Here is a 22943-nt window from a genome sequence, read left to right as displayed (position 1 = left end):
GGTTACACCCGAACTTAGCCTTCCTTACTTGTTTATACTCAGTTGAGCAGAGCTCACAGAGTATATTAATTTTGATTGGATAAATTGGTTGGTTATATAGGTATAAAGGAATCGAGATAGATATAGACTTCCATATATCAAAAACTTCAGTATCGAAAAAAATTTTGATTGAGCCACGTCCGCCAGTTAACACGATAACTTGAGTAAATTTTGAGGTATTTGAGGAAATTTGGTATGTAGGTTTCTGAGAACTCATCTCAGATTGCTATTTAAAATGAACGATATCGGACTATAACCACGCCCACTTTTTCGATATCGAAAATTTCGAAAAATCGAAAACGTGCGATAATTCATTACCAAAGACGGATAAAGCGATGAAACTTGGTAGGTGATTTGAACTTATGACGCAGAATAGAAAATTAGTAAAATTTTTGGACAATGGGCGTGGCACCCACTTTTAAAAGAAGATAACTTAAAAGCTTTGCAAGCTGTATTTTGGCAGTCGTTGAAGATATCATGATGAAATTTGGCAGGAACGTTACTCCTATTACTATATGTATGCCTAATAAAAATTTGCAAAATCGGAGAACGTTCACGAACACTTAAAAAAAAAATTTTTTTTAAGTCAAATTTTAACAAAAAATTTAATATCTTTACAGTATATAAGTAAATTATGTCAACATTCAACTCCAGTAATGATATGGTGCAACAAAATACAAAAATAAAAGAAAATTTCAAAATGGGCGTGTCTCCGCCCTTTTTCACTTAATTGGTTTAAGATACTTTTAATGCCATAAGTCGAAAAAAAAAAACCAATCCTTGTGAAATTTGGTAGGGGCTTAGACTCTATGACGATAACTGTTTTCTGTGAAAACGGGCGTAATCGGTTGAAGCCACGCCCAGTTGTTATACACAGTCGACCGTCTGTCCTTCCGCTCGGCCGTTAACACGATAACTTGAGCAAAAATCGATATATCTTTAATAAAATCAGTTCAGTTACTTTTCTGAACTCACTTTGTATTGGTATTAAAAATGGTCGAAATCCGACTATGACCACGCCCACTTTTTCGATATCGAAAATTACAAAAAATGAAAAAAAATCCATAATTCTATACCAAATACGAAAAAAGGGATGAAACTTGGTATTTGGATTGGTTTATTGACGCAAAATATAACTTTAGAAAAATACCTTTTTAAAATGGGTTTGACACCTACCATATCATGTAGAAGAAAATGAAAAAGTTCTGCAGGGCGAAATCAAAAGCCCTTGGAATCTTGGCAGGAATACTCTTCGTGGTATTACATATATAAATAAATTAGCGGCACCCGACAGATGATGTTCTGGGTCACTCTGGTCCACATTTTGGTCGATATCTCGACAACTACCACCACTCCCTTTTAAAACCCTCATTAATACCTTTAATTTCATACCCATATCCTATAAACTCATTATAGAGTCACCCCTGGTCCACCTTTATGGCGATATCTCGAAAACGTGTCCACCTATAGAACAAAGGCCCACTCCCTTTTAAAATACTCATTATCACCTTTCGTTTGATACCCATATTGTACAAACAAAATCTAGGGTCACCCCTGGTCCCCCTTTTTGGCGATATCCCCAAAATGGCGTCCACCTATAGAACTATGGCCCACTCCCTCTTAAAATACTCTTTAATACCTTACATTTGATACACATTTCATACAAGCACATTCCTGGGTTACCGGAGGTTCATTTTCCTTCATTGTGTTTTTCCCTTATTTTGTCTCCAAAGCTCCCAGCTGAGTATGTAATGTTCGGTTATACCCGAACTAAGCCTTCCTTACTTGTTTTAACAGCGATGCTATCTTCTATGAAAGTACTTTTAATTTTCAAATTTATTGCGTACAAACTTTTTTTTATTTTTTTTATTTGTCATCAAGGTGTACCGCCGTAATAAATGTGTCTGCGAAAGTAAACACAAATCATTGCAACTAGAATAATTGTACACATTAAATTAGCAACATTTGACATTTATATGCAAATTAATGGTGAAAAATTGGCATTATTATGACTTTAAACTTATGCAGGGAAACGCACAAGCCTACGCACATACGTAGAAGTATACAAATGCAATAAATGTAAGCAGATGTTACTATAAAACATAAATTACGATATTGTTAATGAGCAAAATGCTATTAATTTTAACACGGAGAAGTTATTTGCCATTGGGATACTCCTAAGTCACGGATGGAACATTTTGACTATTTCATTAATCTCAAATCGAATAGAATCTCTGCTTCAAATAAGATAATATCCGAATATATTAAAATGTGAGCTCTAGAAGCACGGCCAAAACATGACCGCGGTGCTTATTAGTGGAATAGCTGATGCAAATATAATAGGCCAATAGAATTTAACCCGATAGCACACTCTGCAGTCATGTTCACAGAGACTGCGGACCTGTGAGAATAAGTTAGAAATATATAAACTAGTTGTTGTTGCTGTATATTTACGATAAGGACGCTCCTCGAAGATTTTGGGGATTTTTATCGTTGCTGATGGTTCTTTGCCGGATATAGAACTAGTAGGCACCAATGAGGTACTAGCCCGACCATCTCTGGGACAATTAATATTACCACATTAAACTTCTAGCGACACAGCACCCCACCACCTATATATAAGGCGCACATAATTGTAGCCAAGATCGGTTAAATATATAATAAATATCCCAACCAGCTGATTGTTCAGCTCCATTCCTGAAAGGTATGAGGCCTAGGGGACAAGCGAAGACAATTCCCTCCTTACTTGTTTGGTCTGTATTTGAGCAGTATTTCAGTTTTATTGTTTAAAGTCACAATACCTGAAAATAATCGGGACGGGGAAAAGCATGCATCTATATTGGGTCGCAGGGCATATTGGAATAGATGGGAATGAAACAGCGGATGAACTAGCTAAAAAGGGCACATCTCTTAAAGCTTTCTCCGTACACGTTCCAGTCAGATTAAGCGAAATTAAGAGAAGGTGAGAGGTGCACTTGATCGACCAAGCGGAAAAGGCGCGGGTGCAAGCGCGAGGCTGTAAATTGTCGAAGATTATGTGTAGGTCTTATAACCTTAGACTAACAAAGTTGCTTCTATCACTAAAAAGAGAACACTGTTACTCATGATGGGTACTCTGACTTTACACATTGCTAAGGTCCTAAAAGGCTTCTAGTATTTGCTAAGAGGACGGAGTTATTTTATAATATAGATCCTGGTTTTTGATAGGTTTTTTCAGTTTGATCGTTAAATAACACTACGGACTCATTCAATCTATGTGAGGTGCTCATGGACCGGCCAGTTCAACCTTACCTATTTTAGTTTTATTGCCACATATCGGCCCAAATTTTTTAAGCAATTATTTTTCGTATTGACAGCCTATTTAAATAAAAATAAAACTTTATGCAGAATTTTTTCTAGAACCTCCAGACATAAACAATTTCATAACCTTGAACTGGTTTGTTAAATAACCTTTTAAAAATAAATTCAAGACATGTTTGCATTACAATTCGAAAAAAAACATATGTTGTATCAATTTAAGCGCGACTAATCAATGAATAATTCAAATTTGATTAAAATTCATATTTAACAAGGCTTAACAAACATAAATACGCGTAAGTAGTGACACGAAAAAAATTATAAATGCTAAACACATACATAATAAAACATATAAAAATATATTAATTTAGTGACACAAGTCGACTTTTTTGCTAACAGACTTAAAAAATCGTTAAAGGGTAAAAAAAAAGTAGCAAAACCAGTAAGTAAATGAAGTGGAATGAGTCATTCCTGAATTAATTTCAATTCAATTCAATATGACAGACAGATTGTATAATGAGGAGTGCAAAAATTAAATAACAATAAAATTTGCAAGTGGTAAAGGAACTAATGAATCAGTGATTATACGCACACATACTGGTATGTAAGTGTGTGTGTGTGTCATATGATCAGCACGCATTTGTGAGCGACGCTTCAGATAAATTTCATTGATTTTGGCTTTCGTTTGAGCTGCATGTGTGTTTATTGTTTTCATTGCCTTTTTTGTTTTTATCAAAGAAACAAATTTTATAAGAAATATAAAAAAATACAAGCAATTGTTGTCACAAAATCTTGCATATATTAAATTTTTATTAACTCATTTATTATGGCCTTTACAAATGTCAATTTTTTGATTAGACACATTGAAAAAAATGAAAGCAAAGCACTGTATAGTTGGTTGGGAATTCCATTGAAGCTGCCAAAAAAAGTATTATAAATTTGCTAAGCTCTACATCATTACAATACAAATACACTTTTGAACATTTAAGGGTTTCAAAATGCTAAAAAGACAACATTAGTGTTAGTCTACAAAAAAGCGGGTGTTCTATGCTGGCTACAAGATTTGGCAGCGTTTCAATCAATTCAAAGATATGTTGCCACGAAATTACCCAAACATTTTTAATATTACGAATCTATATAAAAAAGAAATAAGAACACACCTAAATAATATTGCTGTCTGACGACGCACTAAGATCTTTGCTACTTTGTTTTGGCAACACAAAAGCTGAGCTAACCAGTTGTTAAGAGGTGTGTGCATTTTAATATTTTTATTTTATTTTTGTAGTGCAAAAAACATAGAAGACCAAAAAAAAACATAAATTTTAATTAATATTTTCTTAACATCTTAGATATTTTTTTAATTCAACTTTTGCTTAAGCAATTAGTTTTATTTTTGGCTTTGAGTTTAATTTGCATTAAATTTATATACCCAGTTGTAATTTGAATTGGAAACCAAAACCTATATTAAAATTGTAAGTTTCACAAAAAACTTCGGTTGCTGCTATTTTTTTTTTCAAATTACAAAAAGACTTAAAACTGGCCATTGCCAGAAAAAGTGATTTTGTTTTTTCTAAAGCATCATTGAGCCGCAACAAATGAAAAGAAAACAAGTAAGGAAGTCTAAGTTCGGGTGAAACCGAACATCACATACCCAGCTGTACACTTGAAATTCTGTTGTTGTTTATTTTGTGTGCCTAATAATGTTGCAAGGCTTCGCAATAATACATATACATATGGTTCTATTCTGAACTAATTTTTCTTCCAGTTATGGCTCCCGAAACATAGAAAATTGCTTAGTCATAAAACGGGCGGTGCCACGCACATTTTTTTTTAATTTGAAGTTTTCTCCCATTTATTGTTATAAGTCCACTTGGGAAATGAAATACCATTGATATAAAGCTTTTGTTTGCAAAGATATGGCTTATTTTATTCGTACACGACCCTTTTAAAAATCTTTTATATAAAAGTGGGCGTGGTCCTTAACCGATTTCGTTAATTTTTCTTCACAGCATTCCCTATAGTAAAGGCAACCTCTCTGCCGAATTTTGTTACGATAGGTTTAACGGTTTTTGATTTATGTTTAATAATATTTGTAAAATTGATGTTATCGCAAGTGGGCGGTGCCACGCCCATTTTAAAAACAATTTTAAGATTTTTATCAAGCGTCTCAGTATCAGTCCACACGTCAAATTTCAACATTCTAGGTGTATTATTGACTAAATAATCTGGTTTTTTGTGTTTTCCTAAATGTTATATATATAAAAAGTGGGCATGGTTATCATCCGATTTCGCTCATTTTCAATACAAATCTATTCTGGGTCCAGATAAGCCCGTGCACCAAATTTGGTGAAGATATTTCAATGTTTATCGTGTTAACGGACAGAGCGACAGACGGACGGACGGACGGACATGGCTCAATCAAAATTTTTTTTTTCCAATACTGCAGATTTTGATATATGGAAGTTCATATCTATCTCGATTCCTTTATACCTGTACAACCAAACGTTATCCAATCAAAGTTATAATACCCTGTGTACAATTACAGCTGGGTATAAAAATATAATCGAAATCGTTCAAGCCGTTTTGAGTCCTCGTGAGCCTAGCGCACACCAAAACATTTTTGTTTATATTTTGGCCTACGCCTATTCCCTGTTATAGATTTTCCTCTGGTCATGTACTTCTTCGCACGAAAATTTTGTCAATTTTTTGTCAGATTTTTCTCTGGCATAACGGTCACAAGGACAAAGACGTGACAGCCGTGAGCAGAAATTTCTCCTTAAAATGAGCTGATGCATTTGCCAATATTGACAGTTGTTTGCTGTTAAAATTGCAAATGAAATTAGTTCTTTTAACAGAAAAGTCACAGTATTTTTAATTCGACTTTCTGTTGAAACGACAAATCAAATTTGTTGTCTTGACGAAAAACACGGTTGAAAAAACCATAATGCGATAAATTTCAGCGAGTATTTGTATAATTCCAGAACAACAAACCTGATTTGATGATTACAGTAGAGTCATTACTTTTAATTAATAGGCGTGGCACCGCCCACTTTTAAAAGAAGGTAATTTAACAGTTTTGCAAGCTGTAATTTGGCAGCTGAGTAGTAGCCTTCCTTAATTGTTTTTTTTTTTTTGTAACTGGCTGTCAACCACATCAATTCCACAATTTTGCTGCCCCTTCATGAAGTCCTCAGCAGAGACCTATACCACACTTTTCGGTGAGATGCACAGTGGTCCGTTCCATAGGCCACAAATAAAAAATGCAAAGTGAAAAGTTTGTCACCAGTATGTCGTTAGTATCTCTTATTAGAACAGCCTTTTAAAAGGTATATTTATTTTTATTGTATTCGAACTGTACTCTTTAAGAATAGCTTCAAAAGTGAGGTTATGGTTTTAGTTGGCTCTTGCGGTGTGAGCAAGTTAAAAATAAAGTGCAAGTTTAAGCTATTTAAAAATAAATAAAATATTGTTTTGAAATAAGTAGAAATGAATATTGAAGTCAAAGGTATTTACTTAATTTTGAAATAATTTTAGTGTCTTTAGCTTTGTTGTGTGTTTTTTTTTTGTTGTTATTTAGAATTTCACCAGTGCCTTTATTAGTGTTTATTTGCACAAATATTTCAAATTCAGCTAAAGTTTTAGTGGGATTGCTCACCGATCCTCACGTTGGAACTTATATCATATTATTAGCCAAATCTTAAGATTCTAAATTGTTAATATCAGTTGGCATACTCTGCCACTAACTATGTTTTGCGACAGTTTTTTGACAGCGTCACCCTGAAAAATTATTATCGTATGTTATACGTGCTCACTTGTAACATACGACATTATTTTATCCAGTCGACGATATGCAAATGTAAACTTTTGTGTGTGTTTGTTGTTTTGTTATTGTTATGTATGCAAGATCTTTAAATAACTTTAATTTCTTTATTTAATCCTATTAAACATTGTATTACCGATAGACACATATTACCACTTTCTCCCCCACATCTACTTAGTTTTTGTATGCATGCGGTGAAAGTGAGTGATTGTGTGTTGTTATAAAGGTATCACCCGCACCAATTTTATAAAAAAAAATTATTTTCACATATTTGTTAAGCTGTGACCAAAGTTTCACGTTAATATCTCTACTGGAAGTATTTTTGGCCACCAACTCCATATTAGACCGACCACTGTGAGATGGCATGTCTGCGTAAGCATCTGACTGAAAAATATGCCTTCCAGATATGCCTTGTGGTCATATAGCTGATTTCCATTACTTTAAAACAAGATAGATAGGTTAGTGTTTGTAAGAGATTATAAGACGAGTATTCAATTAATAATTTAAGAAAAGTATCAAAACACATTAAACACAGTTCCTTTCACTAAAAGTTTAAAGAGCAAACCATTAACCTGCATATCGGCAATATAAAAGTATCCAAATTTCCAAATTTACTTTCCATACAATATTTTTTAGAAAAGCGACCCATTAAAAACCCGTACCCAAAAAAAAAGTTGTCTTTCGTTGCACTGTGTTAACGAGTAAAATAATGAGGCGTAAAAATCAATTTTGCGCCATTAAACTAACGGCACAAGTTTTGATTTTTATTTAAGCCATAAATTATGTGCATATGTATATCTTTTGTGTCAATATTTACGATTTTTATAACCGGCATTTATATTTTTTTTAGACTTTATTGAGTCATATACCTAAGTCAACAACTACGACGGCTATAAACGTTCGTCTGTTGTCTAGTTGTCTGCTGCTGTTTGTGCGCATGCGCAACTGATCGTATTCCCATGCGTTGTAGTTGTACGCTGTGAAAAAGTCAAAGCATTCATACGTCGCAATGCCACTTTTGTATGCCATTTATACAAACATGGCTGTCAACAAATCGTAAAGCTCCAAATTTGCATGCAAATTTTTAAATGCCTGAAAAGTTGTTGACTTAATAAAAGCTCGAATTGAGAGTGGTTCGATGAGCGTTTCAGCTGTGTTATGTTGTTTGGGTTGACGAGCGCATTCCAGTTTTTTTGTTGTATTTTTATTTGTTTTTTTGTTTTACTCTTTGGCCTTTAAATTTTTAATTAGCTATAGAACATGTGTCTTATTGTTTAGCTTTTTTTACGCTATGTTTTCCACATTTTTCACTTTTCTGTCTCCTTAAGCCACCTTTCATATCGTCAATAACACTTAATTGATATTTTAATTGTGTTTACAATTTTCATTTTCCCACATTGTTTTCACATTTTTAAATTGAATACAGCACTAATTGCATTTTAATCGACAAAACATGTTTCGTTTGTTGTTTGTTAAAATTTCTGTTTCTTTACTCATGTTTTCAACTTTCGCTTCCGAAACATCATATGACTTCCATACACTCTTTTTAGATCAACGTTAGCTGAGTCATGAGAGGTTTGACAAGAGGCTGTGGAGTTTTAAAACTTAAGAAATTACTGCCCTTTAGAGTCGTGCAGGCGGCGCTCCATCAAAAAAAAAAAAAAAAAAACACAGCCAGAAACTTCCTTCAGAAACTTTTATATCTGTGTTCCAAAGATCAATCACAATCATTTTTGCGTGATTAAGTCACAAAGCTGTTTAAATTAAACTGCTCTTCAGGCCCTTTCGGGTTATGTAAGCTTAAAATATATACCCGCGATGTGTATGGCTGTCATAAAAGGCTACTTAAATCCAAATACCGTTCTTAGTTTGTGCGCTACGCTTGCGATCTGCCACATAAAAAAAAAAAGAAACGATTTCCAATGAAAAATTTCAACAAGCCTCGGTTGCGAACTGTTTTGGACGATGCGAACGAAAATGAAAAGGAATTCTTCCATGAAAAACTAGAAAAGACGTACGAATATGGTTGGATGAGTGTATGTCTGCAGACTGGAATTTAAGTGAGCTCTGCCCAATCTACAAGAAAAGCGGTCTCGCAAACCTGCGCCAATTATCGTGGAATCAGCCTGGCTAATATCGCGTATATGGTGCTATCTAGCGTACTGTACGAAAGACTGAAGCCCATAGTCAGCAAACTGATTGCATCTTATCAGTGCGCCAGATCCTGGAGAAGACACACGTTAACATACCGATACTCACCATCTTGTTGTCGATTTCGAAGCAGTAGCTTGTCTGCATCTATGTCTAAATCTCTAATCAGGCTCTGCGAAATGACGTTGAACAACACCACCAGCTACAGCAATCCTAAGTTCCTACTGAAGTTATTAAATCGCTCCCGAGATGGTAGGGTTTGTAACTTAATGGTGTTTGCTACCAGAATGTATAGGATCTATATCCGGCAAAAAACCATCAACATCGGTACTAATCCCCAAAGCCTTCGGGCTGTGTCTTTATCGCTACAACAACAACAACAACATCTAGCTCCGTAAGTATTGGGAAGGTAGTCTCCGGGTTATTCGGGTATGCTCAAATATGTTAAAAGAGTTTACCGGCGGGTGCTGATGATAGTAATATTATTGGCCTTAACAAACTCGTTCTGAGTTTCTCCCTCTTGTGAGGACAAGACGAAGTACTTGCTGTCACCCAAAAAACAGAATCGTCGCATTCGCGCCCACTTCATTGTTGACTGATCTTAATTAAAGATTATTAAGGATTTCTATTTCGGAATCAGCATTAAAATATGCTTATCAAATAAAAATATGTTTTAATTAGCCAAGTTGTTGTAATTTACATCTAAACCAGGAATTTAAATAATTTTCTCTTCATTAAATAATAGTGGTGTGTAACACGCATATACATATGCACTTAAACATTAGTAAAACTTAAGAAATTGTTGCTTTATACTCAGTTGCTACTGAAATGTATCTCTCCATTTTACATCTACACTTCTATGACCGAAAAGTGGGTGTGTCTACGACTCATCGCAATCGATTCAGCTATAGGTTATATACTATGACCAAAAGAGATGGTGCCTCCGTTGTTCGGTAGAACCCGTTCTGCAGCGAGTTATTTACCATTGCCGCGAGTTTTCAATAATTGCCGCTATATGGATCTCCTAAGCATTATCTAAGTGATGATTCGCATTTTGTTTACCTGCAGATGTAGATGCATATAAATGTTAAAAAACACGGCTAATATTTTGTCTACCACCTTTCGAGAAATTGGAAACAGGTCACAAATGATTTTTTCTATAAATAACACCCAAAATTTAATGTGGTTTTAAGATATGCATACTTTTTAACGTTAACACCTCAAACTTTTTGTGAAGAGTAATTTAATTATTGCTAATGGAATACTTCCAGTAAAGTACACACTGTTTTCTTGGTATACATCAAATTTAGTTATGTGTCATTTATTTTTGTAGGAAGTAAAAAAATGTGAGGCATATTAACGAAAATAATTTTTCACATTTAAAAATATTGGACACTAATTGCATCTCACTCAAAGCGCTTAAAAGCTGTTCCATTAAAATGTTATACTTTAAAATATTTTTTGCCGAAAAATTTGCGTATATGCAATAAATATACTGCAGCTTTTAAAGATAACGTTTAATGTATGTTACACATACACATATTACACATATACACATAAAGCAGACATTTTTTCAACAGTGCAACGACCGCATTAATTTGTTGTACGCATTCAACCGCAACCGCTGAGTGGTGGCAATTGTTGACAAAATAGCGACAAAAAATAATGACAAAATATTACAGCTACAAAAAAAAAGACAAAATTCGAGTAACAACAAAAAATATATATTTAAAAGTTAAAGATAACACACAGTGTGTACGCAGTAGGTAAGTAACAGCAAAAATTGTTGCTATTGGAAAAATACAGGAATAAATGCTGATGGTATTGAAAATTCTGCGAAATATTTGTGTCAACATAGCCGCACGTGGAGTTGCGAAATAAAGTATGAAACAATAAATAAATAAATGTCAAATAAATTTGTGAAAAAAACTTAAAGCAAACAAAAATCTATATAAAGCTTTTATTGGTCTTAAAGTTTACATATATACGTTTGTCAGTCCATGGTTATTATTGGTATGAGCAATGCACTCTAATTTCTAGTATTTAGCTGGAACTGACTTGAAGGTTATTCGTTAAGGAAAGATAATATTTTTCTTACAATTCGATACTTGTATGGAAATGTAATTTCAGAAAGCTTCATAACTCAACCCAGCAAACATTTGTAGTCAAAAAAGAGTCAGAAAGGAGTCGTCATTTGGAACGTCTATGCTCATTATGACCTCATTTATAAGTCCGAAATGAATGCATTTCCCTTCTTGCAATAGTCCCTCGATATGAGCCCTATTGCATATACCGTATGAATCTGAATAGGAGTCATATATGACTCCACACTCTGAAATGACTCTCTTAAGGTGGTTTTCAAAGCCATATATGAATCATCCAAGCTTAATACACTGTAGGTAAATAACATTTATTGGACATTAGAATTACGAATCATTCTCGAACTTGTTTGAAAACCGTATATTTCAGAGGAAGCACTTAGAATAAACAGCTAAGGAAAGCAGTAAACCGGAAAGCAGGTCATTACAGAAGCAACCAGCTTTTCCGTTAAGTAAATGACAACTGAACTTTGATTTAAAATGAAATTTTTTGAAATGAAAATTTATGAATTTAACTTCCGAAGCGGCTTTAATAATTTTCATAATTTTTTTTTTTTTGCTCATAATTTTATCATACTCCTGTCAGATCATATTTCTGAGGCTCATATTTTTCACATATTTCAGACTCATATCGGTATTCTAAGTTATGAGCGCTTCGAAAATGTTAGAGGGGATCGTATTTTTTATGAATTGAAAAGTAATTCAATTACCTAATATGAGCATTATGATTTTTCTACTAATGGTGATTGGTGATCTTGCACCCTACGCTTGAGTTATCACTTGATATCATCCTACCTCGCATTGTACAAGTACTCTCTCAACCCTGTTCTAGATACTTCTTTACTAAACTCAATGAACTGGTGACTTTTCATCACCATCAATAATCCTGAGCCACAATCTTGAGCGTGATTTTTGTTCGTCGAGGGAAGACATTACATTTCAATTACCTTCTCAGTCCAAAGTAGTACTTGTTATTCTTCGCTGGTTCCCAAATATCCGAAATCTTTGTCAGCTTCCAATTTATATACATATATCCGCCAATAGTGACGTGGCTACCAAGGCGCGAATGCGCCGGTTCCTCATATACTGTAAGACCCACTTTTTTGGCAAGTTTATCTAATCCAGAGAAGGCAGAACTCGCAGTGCATTTGTTAAGGTTTAAGGCCAATAATATCAATACTATCGGCATACACCAGTAGTTGTACCCGCCTATAATAATTCTTCTGTTAGAATTATCTTCTCCGGCATTATGTTAAAGAAATCGCACGAATGAGGGTCGCCTTGTCTGAAACTTGGTTCGGTTTCAAATGGCGCGGAGAAATCCTTCCTAATTCTAACGGCGCTGGTAGTGAGCTTATCGTCGTTTGGCAGAGCCTTATTAACTTTTCAGTGATATTAAGTTCAGACATCAGCATACAAGCAGCTTCTTTCAGCGTTTCCAATCTGGTCGATAGTAGATCTACCAGGTCTGAAACCGTACTGATAAGGTCCAATTCGTTTGTTGACTCAGTCTTTTGCACAGTACCAGAGTCACGAAAAGTACGCACGCTGATATGTATGAAAGCACATTGACATATGCACTAATTTTTATAAATGACTAACAACGCATAATTTACGAAGTTCTGCAATAATTTAAATTTATTGCGAGCACAGCAAATACAAATACGCGCATAAGCACTGACATAGATTACTTATGCACGTTCACGTACTTACATACACATACATATATATATATATATGTATATTTAAAAATTGGTGATAAACATCTATCAATGCTTTGTATATTCGTCGTTTGTTTACTTTCCTATTTTGGCACTAATAAAATAAACATTAGAGTCAATAAAAATTTCATGCGTGCACAAAAAAGTAAACAAAGCACACACAAGTGAGAAGAAATAGATTTTTCTCTCTTTAATATACGCACAAGCAATACAATAAATTGTATAAATTGCTAATAAAATGGGTAGATGTGTACAGCAGCGAACACAAAAATAGCAGTGGCATATTTTTTTTATGAAATTTTGTTAATTAAATCCTTCTCTTTTTATTCTCTATAAATTCTGAAAAATTTAAATAAATTTCTTAATTTAAAACGATGCAAACGAATCTTCAAACTTCGAAAAAATTGGAAAATTCGAGAAAACTGCACGAAATTTTCGAATTTTTTTTAGGACTGCCGAAACGTTTTTTTTTTTTAATTTTTTATGATTTTTTTTTTGAATCTTCTGACATTTTTTGAGTTTGCAGTTCTGTAGCCCATTCAGTTTTAGTTCAAAAAAGTACAAGTTATAGATCTCTTAAAATTAGTATAGGTGTTTGACAATTTTTCTTTTCGAAACTATGTTTGGAAGAAAACTTTAAACACCTTCGGAAAAAAAGTTCAAACATTGATGCGAATTTTTAGGGAAATATTACTCATATTTTGTAGGACCAAAATTGATTAGGCTAGAAAATAAAATACACAAAAAAAATTCTAAAAGCTGGAAATAATAAATTCGCAATTTTTGTGCGGTTTTCCTTACTTTTTTTGAAAATATATTTGAGATTGGTTTGCTTAGCTTCAGTTATAAAACTTTTTGAAATGTTTTCTTAAATTGTCGAAAATAAAAAAATTATTTATAGTTTATTTAATACTGCGATTATACCTTGTAAATATCTTCAATGCCTTTTCCCTCGGGAGTGTACTGTGCAAAAGAAAAAAATATGCAAGGAGGGCAATTGGGCTAAGTTTACAACAACTAAGGCATGACGTGGCTGAATGAGTTTGTAACACTTCAACTATCGTAGGAGTGCGGGCTCGAATCCCACTCCCGGGAGAAAAGGCTTGAAAAAAATTTACAAGGTATAATCGAAACAGCTGTCGCCTTATCCGTCCTGATGTCACCTTGTTTAAATTTTAAATAAATAATAAATTAAGAATTGCTTCAAATAAATGTTTTCATTCATTTAAAATCAATGAGGGCATTCCCGTCTGGTTCATACAAAAAATAATTTAATTCACGAGATTTCATTAAAATTCCCATCGCGATTTTCGTCTTCGCAGCTGTATATATCTTTAATTGTAATAGTCAAATAAATGTTAAAAAAACTGGAAAAGGGAAACGAAACTGGAAACGGGCACAAAAGGAACGAAAACTTCAAACATTATTAAAACTGGGGACGGAAAGTATACTGGATAAAAAAAGGAAAATGAAACGAAACTGAAAACCAAAATGAAACTGAATCGGAAACTAAACTGGAAACGGGTATGAAAATAGAGACGAAACTTGAAAGGTTAAAAAAACTGGAGAAGAAAATGAAACTGAAAACGGAAGTGAAACCTGAAACTTAACGAAGCTTGAAACGTAAAAGAAACTTGAACGTAGATGAAACTGGAAACGGAAACGAAATTTGAAACGGAAATGAAATTGGAAACGGAAACGGAACAAAAACGAAAATCTAGATCAGGAACTGAAATGGGCTCCTGTTGCGGCAGATGTTTGAAACAAAACGGATAAAAAAATGAAACGGAAGCCGAAATCGGGCCCGTAATACGTTTTAGAATTAGAAGAAACCAAAATCAGAAACGTTACATGTACGAAAACGGAAGCTAATAAAAGTAGATAATGAAAAGGTGCCTCCCATTTCCGCTTAAATTTTTGTCACCGTGCCGCGGAAAAATGGACACATTAAAGACCTAAAAATAGTTGAAGAGGGTTTGGGAGGTAATGTATGTATATCAACTTGATATGTGCCTTTATATGTATGTAAAGAAATAGGAACATAAATATGTATATGACGTTGAGTTACATAAGTAGTCTATATTGCGAGGTAAGTATTTATATAACTCTGTTGATTTATTTGTTTGCGCGCTTTTGGGTTAAGAAGCGCTTATTCAGTTCTTTCATTTTACATACTCCTCGCTTTATTTCCTACTTCACTTTTTTATTATTTCTTTGCGTATTTTCTTAGCGTATTTAATGTTTTTTTCTTTTTGTTGTGCACACAACAAAACGTTTAAAAAGTAATTTTCTCTGTACTTGAATGTTGGTAAATATAGAACGTGATGAGCTCAATGTAAATATTGAATAAAGCAGCATGTAATGCGCCTTTACGAGTTTACATACACTAACATACACATGTACAAATGTATGGAAGTCAACTTCAAAAGTACGATTCGTTGCTGAGCCTGCAAGTAAAGCGACTAGTTGGGGATGCGTAGGAGTTTAGTCAGAACTTAAGTAGCTAAATTTAGGTCTAGGTATGGAAAATGGTACTTATCAGCTGTTTAAGCATGTCCCATTAAAGGACAGATTGTAATTTTTTTATATCTGAAACCAGATGAAAAGCAACCAGTTCATCTCTTACCATTAGTGGTTGTGGATAAAAAGATACCGATGTCGAATGTCCTGGTACAACAAAAATACGTATACGTAACATTTTTTTATTTTGTTAAAAAAGACATAAAAAAATAAATGTAAGGCGCGATAAACTCCGCCGATAAACTCCTCCGAGCTTCTCCTATAATTTTCGCCGTGCTTCTTTTAATTTTTCGTACATATTGGCGGGAAGGGACCTACTTGTTTATGCCGACTGAGTTTTCACTGAAAGTTCTTCATAGCAGAAATGCACTAGGAGTGTCAGGAGTGCCAGCCTAACGAGGGACGACCACATTTAAAAAAAATTATTTTAACTAAAACAACTTGTTTCTAAAATATTGATGTTGCATTGTCCGAGGCGTGAACCCAGCATCTTTGGTGTGGTAGGCGGAGCACGCTACCATCGTATAACGGCGGCCGCCGTGACAAAAATATTTAATTGATCCATAGTAGGCTGTAGAAGAAAGTAAACAAAGAAAAATATTGTTCTGTAGAAGTATACAAATTTAACTCAAACTAATCCCAGCACCCAACCTGGACAACTCGCAATTGGAAGTAGTAGTAAACCTTATTAATGGCACTTAAAAACATTTTACAAGCATTCCTACATTCCTTATGGACTTGAGTAATTCAAATAATTACTTGCTAAACTCCAAGCGTCTTAAGGAGGAGTAAAACAGAATTTGACGTTAATTTTTCGTAATAACCAAATGAAGTTGAATAATTTAAGAGAATTGTTTTGCAAAGCAAGACTGAAAATTTTGCGCGTTAATTGTGTAAGCGCGTAATTAAATAATTTTAAGGGAGCTTAAACGATTAAGCAACTTTTTGTTGGGTAAGTGTCGCGAAAGTGTGACCAAATAACTGGATTTTGCTATGAAGTTGGATGCCACGATTAGAAGTGCGAACATCTTTCAAGAGAGTGCTACCTTTTCCAGAACTAATGTTTGAGCTAGCGACCTCCGAGTGTACAACTCCCTCTTTCCTTGAAGTGCTACGCACTTAAATGTAGCCTCCCATGGCCCACACAATTTTCCGTAACTGGGATCGCATTACTGTACTACTTCGGGTATGTATGCGAGTTACGTGAAGTCCATGGCTACTCTCTCGCTAATGGGTTAGGCATACATTTACTCGTTTTCTGTGAATTATTCGTGACACTTCCCGGAGATATGCCGCGCCAAGTATCTCTTATATCCTTCTTCGCTGTTCGGCAAGATGCTCGCATTCAAATCAAGTTTAAATAGTGTACCACATTTAATTTTCGCATACTAGGAAAACAAGGCGCTCAACATTACCTATTCTGTGGTTACATTTACGTAGGTAACCGTGTTCGGTTAGAAATTGGGTTATGCAAAAGTCGACCTTTCTGTGTGGTCACTTCAACCATGGCTTTAGTTCAGGAATTAGTTCCATAGCACACTTTTCTACAGTACTGCTTCGCCACTACTGTGGGCAGCCTCGAATTGATTCTTCTCGCGCCTGTATGACAGTAGCATCTTAACTCGCCTCCCACCTACTGTCGTAGCTTGCTTTTTTCTTATCAGCGAGAAGATGTATCGATATGATTCCCGCAACTACCACGACAGTTTTTGCGCAGACAGTGCGATAAGCAGAAGCTATCCGCAGCGGTCCTCTGCATCGGACCGAAGTAGGGGCTCTTCGGGTTTTCCGGTTTTTTATTGCATCTGCAAAGATTTATGCATCGTAAAAGAATTTAGATCGAGGCTAATGAAAGCAGCTTCCTTGTACACGCCTTTATACCGCCTATGTGTGCCGTTTATTTACTCTGATTGGATGTACCCCGAGATAGTGTGTTGCAAATAAATGGGTATCTGCCTATTCGCAAAAATTATGATTTCTGTTTTTGCTGCTACCAGTTGAAAATCGTTATCAGCAACCCATCGTTTTACCCTGATGACCTAGTTTGTTTTTAAGCTGTGCCATCTCGCAGCTGATGTGCTGTTACATTCTGGCATTTTCAATCGAAAAAGGCTGTCGTAAGTAATATTCCGGAGATCGAAACCAAGTCTGGTCTACTCCACCTGTGATCATCAACTTTATTTGACCGTGAGTGGTTTCGAACATTCGTTCTCTAAGGTAGTCCATCAGAGTTTTCAGCAGCTTTTGGGGTACGCGGCAATAGCGTTCTAATACCTCAAGCCTGTCTGCATTAACGTTGTACTTGAGCTTTAGCGTGACCAGCAATACTACGGGTCTAATTCAGTGCGATGCTGTCTCGGCGTTGTTGCATGTGCTTATCACTTCTGCAATGGCATCCATTGTGAAGTGCCAATTTTGGTATACATGCTATAGGTGAGACAGCCCTATCTCGCTCTCTATTGTTGCCGAAAGTCTTTGTTTTTGGAGGGCATCCATCAATTTTTCTGCCTGTGGTGACCAGCATATACAGCGGCTGGAAGGACGACGAAGGTTGGAGTCTCCTTTGCTCTTCGAAATAACTACAACCCTTCTATGTTGAGAAAGTATTCTTCATTGGAGGGTAGATATATGCAGCTAATCTTATTGCCTCGTAGAGTATTCCGTCTGATCCCCTGGGAGCTTTTCTAGGTTTCATGCTGGGCGGGGCCGTTTTGAGAACTTCTTCGTGGAATGATTTCACGTGAGGTGCCCATCCTCTCTTAGTGGTTGGTTGGGAGAGAGAACGTTAAAAATGTGCCCCATATTGTCCTCGGCCATCATGTGGTTCCGTGGAGGGAATTTTTTTATTACTATTCTCTATATTTGCCCCCAGGGATTTCTACCCACTTCCTTGCAAAACGCTTTCCAGCATCTAACTTTGTATTACTTTATTGAAGAGCCAAGATTTTTCTTTGTTCTCTTCTCGCTGTCGACTTTTCTAAAGCCGCAGATCGGACACGCTTGCAAGTTGCTAGCCTCCGTAATCTGTGGCATATTATACGCAGCTTAACGACTTCAACGTTTGACTAGTTCTTTCGCCTCCTCGCTCCTTTCCGTGGCATAAGGACATTGCCTTCGTGTCGCAGACAGAGCATTGTCTCTTCAACCTCATACGCCATACCCGTGGTATTTGCTGTCCGTCAGGCATCCGCCAATAACAATAAGGAAAACATAGCACCGTCACCTTTGGATGCAGCCTTAGTCAAAATTTTTCGTAACCCGTTCCATATCTGCCATTAAACGATATCGTTCAGGCGGAAAGTAGTAAAATTGTGATCGCTGACAGTGAGGTCCTCCATAAGTCTCCATCCAGGGGTATTCGGCTTAATGTTTCCTAGTGAAAGCTTACTATCATCTCATATAACTTTCAGAAAAAGGCATCAAAACTGTGCGATGTCAAGTCAAAATGCAGCTGAAAGGCTAAATTTTCAGCTTAATTATCGGTTCAAAAAAATCACTGAGCTTGTCTCTGTTTTAGAGAGTGAAACTCTTTTAAACTATTGTAGCAATACATTTTATTGATCATCTTTTGTGGAGATTAGATAAGTTAAGTGAAACCTCAAACATTATCTAAATATTATTCTAAGCAAAAATATTTGAAAATCAAAAATTTAATTAATTTACTCTAATAAATACAGCGTAATTGCATAAGTGAGCATTAAAAAAATTGCACCGAAAAGGAAATTACAAATAAAAATCCTTTCAGACAACCGACCTAAATGCCGGTGCGCTCAAAGACACCAGAAAAACACTTTGACTATTGAATTATTGAAAAAGCAAATCCATTTGCATTCAAACATCAGACAACAGTCGCTTGATGGTTTCAAAAAAAAATATATACATATGAACATAACAACAACAAAAAATTAGAGCCATGCGGTCAGTAGTTATCAACAACACTAACGTGCACCAGTAAAAGCAGGGACCGAAACTGTTATTCCTTTTATAATATAATTCCTTCAAAACTTTTAATATATTTGGATCAAGATGAAAATTATTTTCGGAATTCTTTTTTTGAGTCCGATAGAACTAGTTAAACTGGGACTTTTAAAAATAAAAGTCCGGAAATACAAGTTAAATCCGGGCTTTTATTTTTTAAGGCCAAAATAAAAGTCCCGCTTGATAACAAAGAAAAGGCTTATCCGAAACAAACAATTTTTTTTAATTCGGATAATCCGTTTCTTTGTTATCAAGCTGGACTTTTATTTGGCCTTAAAAAGTAAAAGTCCGAATTTAACTTTTATTTCCGGATTTTATTTTTAAAAGTTCGAGTTTAACTAGTTCTATCGGACTAAAAAAATAAAAATACAAATTTTACTTTTATATGTGGACTTTTATGGAAAAAGTTAGAAAAATAAAAAGGATGCATGATTCGACATGATATTGCAATACCTGGGGGGATACCCGGGAACTCAAACATTTTTACCTAGGACAATTTTTTGATCAGGACTTTTTCGACTCCGAAAAAAAAATAATTATTATTTTCCGTCCCTGAGTATAAGCTAACATTTAAATGGAGCAGCACAAAACACAGGCACACTTGAACATAGAAATTCGTACCAAAAGAAATGCGAATTGTGATGTATGTGTGCATATTTGCATGTGTGTGTGTATGCTTAATGTCCACTTGCATTCATTCAACTACCATTTAACCACTTAACAAAATTACCGTTGCACGCTTACATTTAACCTGTCCGAGCCAAAGTACTACTCGTCTGTTTAAACATACATACATGCTATGTATGTGTTAGTTAGTTTATTCATTAGCCGCGCACTCTGACTATGTTACAAGCGCATATAGATATTTAGCCATTAGCTAACTGGTAATGAAGATTGCATTTGCTGGCACGAGACATTGTGAAAAAGAATAGCGTTTGAATGCAGAATTTGAAAATGAAATAGAACTATGAGTTTATTCAACGTACGAGTACGATATACAATGTTTGTCAGTGAAAATGTAACAAATCTTTGACTTCTTTTCGGAGTAATCTAAAACAGGGGTATCACAGCGTATGCGAAAGGGCAATCAGTTCTCATTTTTGAAGATCTATGATTTAAAAGCATAACTCATCATCTGGAATCCAAATAGCTTCAAAATTCCTGTTATGGTTTTTTTTATTTCTAAAATTGCTTATTGGCGAAATTTGAATAAAACTCATTAATTCTCATAAAAAAAAAAATAAATGTAAGGCGCGATAACCTCCGAAGAGATCTAAGGCCGAGCTTCTCTTCCAATTTGCGTCGTGCTCCTCTTGATTTTTCCCTACAAATTGGCCGGACGGGACCTACATGTTTTATGCCGACTCCGAACGGCATCTGCAAGGCAGATGAGTTTTCACTGAGAGCTTTTCATGGCAGAAATACAATCGGAGCGCTTGCCAGACACTGCCGAGGGGCGACCCCGCTTAGAAAAATTTTCTTCTAATTGAAAAATCTTATTTCTAAAATTTTGATCTTGCTTTGCCCGGGAGTTGAACCCAGGGCATACGGTGTGATAGGCGGAGCACGCTACCATCACACCACGGTGGCCGCCGATTAATTAATTCTCATACCTTTCTTTAAAATGAACAAGTAAGGAAGGTTAAGTTCGGGTGTAACCGAACATTACATACTCAGTTGAGAGCTATGGTGACAACATAAGGGAAAATAACCATGTAGGAAAATGAACCGAGGGAAACCCTGAAATGTGTTTGTATTACATGTGTATCAAATGAAAGGCATTAAAGAGTATTTTATGAGGGAGTGGGCCATAGTTCTATAGGTGGACGCCATTTAGGGATATAGCCATAAAGGTGGATCAGGGTTGACTCTAGAATGCGTTTGTACGATATGGGTATCAAATGAAAGGAGTTAATGAGTATTTGAAGAGGGAGTGGGCCTTAGTTCTATAGGTGGACGCATTTTCGAGGTATCGCAATAAAGGTGGACCAGGGGTTACTCTAGACTTTGTTTGTACGATATGGGTATCAAATGAAAGGTGTTAATGAGTATTTTTAAAAGGGCGTGGGGCTTAGTTCTATAGGTGGACCCCTTTTCGAGATATCGCCATAAAGGTGGACCAGGGGTGACTCTGGAATTCGTTTGTGCAATATGGGTATCAAACGAAAGGAGTTAATGAGTATTTTAAGAGGGAGTGGGCCTTTCTGGACCAGGGGTGATTCTAGACTTTGTTTGTACGATATGGGTATGAAATGAAAGGTGTTAATGAGTATTTTTAAAAGGGAGTGGGCCTTCGTTCTATAGGTGTTCGCCTTTTCGAAATATCGCAATAAAGGTGGACAGGGGTGACTCTAGAATGAGTTTGTACGATATGGGTATCAAATTAAAGGTATTAATGAGAGTTTTAAAAGGTAGTGGTGGTAGTTGTATATGTGAAGGCGTTTTCCAGATATCGACCAAAATGTGGACCAGGGTGACCCAGAACATCAACTGTTGGATACCGCTAATTTATTTATATATGTAATACCTGCCAAGATTATAAGGGTTTTTTATTTCGCCCTGCAGAACTTTTTCATTTTCTTCTACTTAATATGGTAGGTGTCACAACCATTTTATAAAGTTTTTTCTAAAGTTATATTTCGCGTCAATAAAACAATCCAATTACCTCAACATATTTCATGCCTTTTTTCGTATTTGGTATAGAATTATGGCATTTTTTCATTTTTCGTAATTTTCGATATCGAAAAAGTGGGCGTGGTCATAGTCGGATTTCGTTCATTTTTCATACCAAGATAAAGTGAGTTCAAGTAAGCACGTGAACTAAGTTCATTAAAGATGTGTCGATTTTTGCTCAAGTTATCGTGTTAACGGCCATGCGGAAGGACAGACGGACGACTGTGTATAAAAACTGGGCGTGACATCAACCGATTTCGCCCATTTTCACAGAAAACAGTTAACGCCATAAAGTCTATGACCCTACCAAATTTCAAAAGGATTGGTTAATTTTTGTTCGACTTATGGCGTTAAAAGTATCCTAGACAAATTAAACGAAAAAGGGCGGAGCCACGCCCATTTTTAAATTTTCTTTTATTTTTGTATTTTGTTGCACCATATCATTACTGGAGTTGAATCTTGACATAATTTACTTATATACTGTAAAGATATTAAATTTTTTGTTAAAATTTTACTTAAAAAAAAAATTTTTTTAAAAGTGGGCGTGGTCCTTCTCCGATTTTGCTAATTTTTATTAAGCGTACATATAGTAATAAGAGTAACGTTCCTGCCAAATTTCATCATGATATCTTCAACGACTGCCAA

The 22943-nt window shown here is 35.3% G+C and overlaps 1 protein-coding gene across 7 annotated transcripts in view; it reads left to right on the top strand.

The window, feature by feature from the left end:
- The window catches only part of LOC137253331 (uncharacterized), a 299686-nt gene that overhangs the window by 170619 nt on the left and 106124 nt on the right, over nt 1–22943 (top strand). The window lies entirely within an intron of this gene.

This window comes from Eurosta solidaginis, chromosome 5, assembly GCF_040869045.1.
Source record: "Eurosta solidaginis isolate ZX-2024a chromosome 5, ASM4086904v1, whole genome shotgun sequence".
NCBI classification, from domain to species: domain Eukaryota; kingdom Metazoa; phylum Arthropoda; class Insecta; order Diptera; family Tephritidae; genus Eurosta; species Eurosta solidaginis.
Note: the sequence above shows the minus strand (reverse complement) of the source record. Positions and strands in the feature narration are given on the sequence as shown.